Raw genomic sequence first — 7,446 nt, forward strand, 5'->3', positions numbered from 1 at the left:
CAGTCTGGCTTGAAACTATTAGAGAAGAATGGAAAATGTTTTTCATATGTGCTGGAAGATGTGGGGAAGTGCTACAGATGTTTTTTTAGCATCTATCCCTATTATTGAAAACAAATTAATTTTATTAAACTACTCTACCTATGGATTTAGCCAGGAGGATACACCTGCCCAGCTGCAGTTAAAACTGAGGGTTATTTCCTAGCCTGAAACTAACAGCTTCCATCTGCTAAACCAAACATTTCCACTACTTCTTAGGGAAAGAGTTTGCAGAGCACAGAAGTATAATGTAAATATAATATTAAAAAATCAATATAAAAGAAAGATTAGGAAAATATGTTTTAATAGATCCTGTTGAAGATATGGCTGCCTTTTATTGTTTCTGGTGGGAAATTTATTTACAGTGGGCTGGATCCAGATGACATCTGACAACAAGGGGACCAAAGATACATGTACAGTGGTGCCTCACAAGACAATGTTAATTCGTTCTGAGAAAATCACTGTCTTGTGAAAGCATTGTCTTGCAAAATGCGGTTCCCCATTGGAATGCATTGAAATCTATTTAATGTGTTCCAATGGGGAAAAAAATCATCATCTTGCGAAAATTGCCCATAGGGAAACTGTTTAGTGAAGCACGGACCCAGCTGTCAAAATCATTGTCTTGCGAAAAACCATCCCCCCCCAAAAAAACATCTTGCAAAGCACGGACTGAAACATCGTCTAGCGCAGTGGTTCTTAACCTTTGTTACTCGGATGCTTTTGAACTGCAACTCCCAGAAACCCCAGTCAGGACAGCTGGTGATGAAGGCTTCTGGGAGTTGCAGTCCAAAACTCCTGAGTAACCCAAGGTTAAGAACCAGTGGTCTAGCGAAAACTGCCCATAGGGAAAACTATTTTGCAAAGCGCTATAGCGATCGCAAAAACCCATCGTTTTGCAAATTAACAGTTTTGCGAGGTAATCGTCTAGCGAGGCATCACTGTAATTATTTAGAACTGATCTTCTTTCAGTTGATCTGCTCCAAGTGTAACTGAGTTTGAATCAAACCTATCAGTAGCCAGTTCCATCTAGGCATCTGTAGCATTTCTTCTATAGAATACTTTCTCTTCAACATTGTTTCCTTTTTTTCTACACTGTTATATTGCTAAATTGAAATGTCTTCATTAAAAAGAAGCAATTGCTTTGTAAACAACTATTATTTATTTAGCTGCCTTTCCATGTTGGTATGCAAGTATGTAACAAGTGAAGATACTAAAATTCCAAAATTCATTTGAAACAGCAGTAAATCACACTACATTTGGAATATAAAGCTATTTGTCCTTCGATTGCCAGATGAGTGTTGCACAGCACACCGCTGTTGTTTGACACTAGAGATGGGCATGAACCAGAAAAATGCTGAATTGGGGCAGTAGGTGGTTCATGGATAGCAAACGGGTTCATTTTTTATTTAATTTATTTATTTATTGTATTTATACCCCGCCTATCTAGTTATTTCGACCACTCTAGGCGGCACTCTGGTTCATGCCTTGGGGGAGGGGAACCTAATGCCCCCACACCTTTCCCACTGTCCCTACAGCCTCCTTAAATGGTCCTGCCACCTCCCCCTCTTCCTTCTCTGTTGCCACCATCTTTAGGGATTCAGCTGATTGGCATTCACAGGCACAAGGACAGTTGGCCTGGCTCCCACAAGGGAAGCTGGGCCGCTGTCCCTGAAAATGCTAGCAGCAGAGAAAGAAGAGGAGGAGGTGGCAGGACCAGGTAGGGAGGCGACAGAGGCAGCGGGAAGGGGCACAGCATCTGTTTTGCTGAAGCAAAATGAAGTGCTGGATGTAAAAAAAGATTGGCACTTCATTTCATTTCAGTAAAACAGAATGCACAAACTGAACCACGAACGGAACCATGAACCAGCCCAGTTCACTGTTTTTTTTTTCATTTCATAGTTCAATTCATGCCCATTTCTATTTAACACCCCAGAACATGGGAGCAGTGGATGGAATTTTGTCTAAAGCAGGGATGGGGACTTGCAAGCCATAACTTGCTGTCAAGTCAGACTTCAGTCATGCCAGCAACTTGACTTGGGCTTTTTTTGGGGGAAAAGACTTGGACTTGACTCATAACTTGAATCCATATTTCCAAGTCACATTTTCAAGTCCCCATTACTTTAATGGAAACATATTACAGTGGTGCCCCACATGACGATGATAATCTGTCCCGGGAAAATCGCTGTTAAGTGAAATCGTCGTCATGCGAAAAGCCTTTCCCCATTGGAATGCATTGAAACCCATTTAATGTGTTCCAATGGGGAAATTACCTCATCGTCCAGCGAAGATTGCCCATAGGGAAGCCATTTTCTGAGCACCGATCAGCTGTTAAAATGGCTGCCCTGTGAAGCATGGGTCCGGAAAACACAGGGCAGCCATTTTAGGAACCCGACGATCAGCTGTAAAGATTGTCATCTTGCGAATAAACGGTCCGCAAAGCATGGACCTAATCGACGACCAGCAGAATTCTCCCATAGGAATGACTGTTTTGCGAATCGCTATAGCGATCGCAAAAAGTCATCCTCCTGCGGTTTCATCGTATAGCGGGGTCATCATCTAGCAAGGTACCACTGTATTTTAATGGAGACTGACCTTTTATCAGTCAATCTGTTGGCTCATCTATTTTTTTCTCATGGTCTCAGCACTCAAACATAAAACCAAACCCACACCCCTTATTTATTTGTTTTCAGGAGGGCCCTCCTGCCTCATTTTTTCCACCTCCTTCTCTGTGACTGTTTATTTACCTCACTCTGGAGCTGCCGGCCCACCTCCCAGCAATAGGCCATTCTCCTCAGCCTACATATCCCAGCATGCCCTGCACATGCTTCCCAATGTGCACCACTCTGCTCCTTTTAGTATTCCTTTGCTAGGCAAAATAAGAGAGATTGATTCCTTTCCAGGTTCACAGTGTGTCCATTACATACTACTACCGAAAACCAAAAGCAGTACAGAACAGAATCAAACCAAATCAACCAACTGAAAACTAAACGAAACAAAAACCCCAAATAAGCCCAGCCCCCCCAAAAAACAAACCAGAACAAAAAAACAAAATAACTAACTAACAACCTCCTTCTGTAAACAATTGATTTAACATTGCATTGTTAACTAAACAGATATATTATCAGGGTTTTTAAAAAAATATTTTGCAATGAACAGGTAAAAGTTTTGAGTTGTAATTGTTAGGAGCTAGAATGTAAATGTGAAGAACAGGGCATATCCTTTTACTTTTTGTGCATTCTTACAGAAATTTCTTTTATTTCTATTTTAAGAAATGACATTTAAAATAGGAACACTATTATTTTTTTCTAAATCGGAAGTGGACCACCCGTTCTCTGTTTTTGTTCTGTTTCGTTTGCTTTTTTTTTGATGATCTGTGTGGCCCTTGGGGAGCTCCTGAGACCAGAAATTGGCCCCTAAGCCTCCTGACATCACCCGTCCCTTTCATCCTTGAATCTTTCAATGATCAGCCAACATCCATGGAGAAAATAAAATAATATTTTACAACTCTGGTAGGAAATCTATGTATGTCTGGATCAAATGTTTTCATTTCCCTTTTTTTATTACTGGCAATTGCTTCTGAAAAACAGGATTCTTGATTCTGCAGAGACTGTCTCCTCACTTGCATTTTACATCTCTTGGTTTTTCATAATGTACTCATGTCCGTAATATCTGGTTTGTTGATTTAAAAAATAATATTATGCTTTGCGAAATAACACCAGCACAGGAAGCTGGTATCATTGCGAATGTTTCATAAAGACTTTGCAGGATAATTTCCAAGACCAGTGTATTGGCTGCAAAATGAATTTAACTCAAAATGTTTCATACACACCAGTGTGGAAATTATTGGCCTAACCCAAGTCCTGATTTGGGATGGAAAAACATTTACCTTTTTGGTAACAAAAATATTAGTGAGGTGTTTTGGGAGTAATAGTTTTGAAAAATAACTTTCCTCATTTTGGTCTTTATCTCTTGAGTCTAAGATTATTGCATGTTGACCAATCTGAGGGAAAAATCCAGAGGTTCACTGAGAAGCTATAATGCTCAGGTGAGCAAAGTGCAGCCTTAGGGCCACCTGCAGCCCTCATGGCTATTTCTGCAGTCTGCAGAGCTCCATTAATTCTCTCTTTGTCTGCTAAAAAGATGAATTGTAGCTCCAGGATGCCTCCAGAAATGTGATTCACTTTTTAAACAGTTTACTGGATGTCCCATTAAACCCACCAAAAAACCCATTCCCCCCTTCTCAAAACTGGAAGTATACTTCTAGCCACTTCTTTGTGTTATCCCTTATATTTGGGTGTGTATATGTATAGTTCCCACAAGAGCAGAAAATTGGCTGTCGGACAAACTCAAGTTACCCACCCTAGTAAGAATAGATCCAAAGACACAATTCTGCATTTTAGGGTATAATTGGAAGTCCATAACATGGAGGCAAGATTAAATTTACAAATTAGATTATTTTTTTGACAAATTGTTTAAAAGAAGTCATGAGGTAAATACGTGAATCTATGAATCTTCTTTAAAAGAAACATTTTTCCTAGACAGTGGTGCCCCACATGACGACGATAATCCATTCCATTAAAATCGCTGTACAGCGACATCGTCATCATGCGAAAAAAAAACATTGAAATGCATTGAAAACCAGTTAATGCGTTGCAATGGTGAAATACCTCATCGTCCAGCAAAGATTGCCCATAGAGAACCGCCGATCAGCTGTTTAAAATCACTATCTTCCAATGCTTCTGTCTGGAAAACTGCCATTTTGCGAAGGGAGGGAAGCCATTTTGCGAAGGGTAGCCATTTTGCGGAGCCGGAAAAAACATCGTTTTGCGAACAAATGGTTTGCGAAGCAAGGACCTAATCAACGTAAAATGGATTTCCCCCATAGGAACCATCGTTTCCCCCATAGGAACCATTGCGATCGCAAAAAGTCATCGTCAAGCAATTTCGTCATTTACCAGGGTAAGCGTCTAGCAGGGCATCACTGTATATGCATAGATATATATATACACATACACACATATGCAAATTATATAAATATATAAATTATGTATATATATAAAATCAAATCGCAGGGTATAAGCTAAAGTCTGTGAGTTTGGGAGCAGACTCGTATTTACACATTTATTTATTTTTTTCACAGGGGATTCAGTCTTAGAAGAATTCATAAGGTTAAGATGTGACTATGAATCTTCATTAAAATAAGCACTTTCCCCCCTCAGATCAATCTGATTTGGATCAATCACACTCGAATATAAAAGGATCAAATGTATTCTTATTTCTTTCCTTTCTATCTTGTAGCTAAGTGATAGTAGTTGTATTGGCACTGTTCCACAGAAACAGAAGACACTGCAGTTTTCAGTCTTTTATGTAAATACTTGATGAAATATGCCTAAAGTAATTCCTGATTAGATATTGGGCTAACAGGAAAGCCTTGCTTTTCAGAGGCATTTAGTCCACTGAGATGCTGTGAGATAAACCAAAACATCTGAAGACTGTGAAACTTCCCTTTCTTAATGGAAAGCAACTCCAGCTGTGCTGTAAGCAAGAAGCTGCACTGAACAAGGCAGCTTCCTGAAAAGAGTCATTGAAGATACATTCAGCCTTATTTTAGACATTTACACAACAGTGTACAAAAGAAGCAAGATGGCTTCAATTTTGACATGCCTCCTGTCCACATGATGTAATAGAAACGTGCTCCAAAATAGGTCAATTGATTCTCCCAAACTTTGAACCTAACTTGGCAAATTGGCCCTAGGTACGGGGCATTTGGATTTCATGCACTACAACCCCCAGAATTCAACAAGAATCCCACCAGCCAGAATTCTGGGCACTGCCAGTAAGAAATCTAAACCCAGAGAGGATTTTTTTTCATCATTTACATGTGGGCCTTGATAAGCCTTCACATCAACAACCATTTGCTTTGAAAAAAAAGGTAATGGCTAGGAGTGAATAAGCTCCAGGGGCACCACAAGGATTATGGGACCAATAGTCTTTCTTCCCATTAGACTTTCTAAAGGGTATATCTCAAAGAAAACCAGACAAAACAAAAACACACACACACACACATTACCCATTTCATAATCTCCTGCAGTACCCCTGCATATTTTCATGCTATAATTCATAAATATAATTCAAGGACTTGGTTTTTTACAAGCACATCATAAGTTCTCATTGTTCTGCTCACCATTCAAATGAATTGGACCCACATTTTAAAACAATATATTCAGATATTATCTTTGGTTTGTTTTTATTTTGTCTTTCACAAATGAGATGCAAAGGAGCACACAACAATATGTTACAAATTCATAAAAATAATACGACACAAAAATTGAAAAACTATTTAAAAACATGTCTCTAAGGGAACAGTACTATACCCATTCAATAAATAGCCCCTTCAGCAACAAACAAAACATCAGCTTAAAAAAAATACTAATAACACAGAATCCATGGATAAGCAAAACATCAGCTTAAAAATAATTATAGAGACGCTATGGATAAGTAAAACATTACAGAAAGGGCTTGTCACACTTTAGTGTCTCTCTTTCTCTCTGTCTGTAGATTTGCTTGCATGAACCTAGCTTAACTGGTCAAGTTAATTAAAATAACTCCACTAAATAGGAAGCCACAAGTAACTGGTGCATGAAAAAGTTCTTCCTTCCTTTGCAAGTGAGGGAAAGAGAAGATTAAATTTTTAATTGGAGCTAATCATAGTTTGTTATTCAGTTCCATCTGAATACAGTAGTTTATGATTTATTTGAAGTTTTTCTTCCAGCTGGATAATAGTTCTAAGTCACTATGTTCCTTTTTAGGATACTCGTTGTGATGACAAACTACAGTTCGTAAAGACTGCTTTGAATTTGAAATAGATGGTTCTCTGACTTCCTAGTATAGAAATATGGATGAGTGAGAAATGGAGGAGATAGTACAAGATTACAGTGATTTGCTCAATTGAGTTATAATGTCCAAATGGTGATTTTGAGCAGCATCTTTCAAACTGGTGTGCTCCAGATGTTTTAGACAACAGCTTTCTTTTCTTCTCTGTTGGCCTTGATGGCTAAAGCCAGTGGCAACTATTATTTAAAAAATCTGGATGGCACCATGTTGGAGAAGAATGCTTTGCATAATTGTCTAAACTAGAGGTTCTCAACCCATGTCATCAGATGATATTTGATTACAACTTCCAGAATTCTTGACCCCATGCTGTCTGGGGTTTTGCCACACTGTAGTCTTGCAACAAATGGAGACATATAGGATGCAAAGTATTATTCTAAACTACACCATAGGTATCATTCGTGGATTAGAATTCAAAATTAAAACCCCTGTATTAGTCAAGGAGGAGACCTACATTACATTTGGCAAAGTTGATTCATGGTAACTCTTTTATTAAGAGTCATTTAATGAGCTGTCCAA

The sequence above is a fragment of the Pogona vitticeps genome, chromosome 6 (assembly GCF_051106095.1).
Source record: "Pogona vitticeps strain Pit_001003342236 chromosome 6, PviZW2.1, whole genome shotgun sequence".
Taxonomy (NCBI): Eukaryota; Metazoa; Chordata; class Lepidosauria; order Squamata; family Agamidae; genus Pogona; species Pogona vitticeps.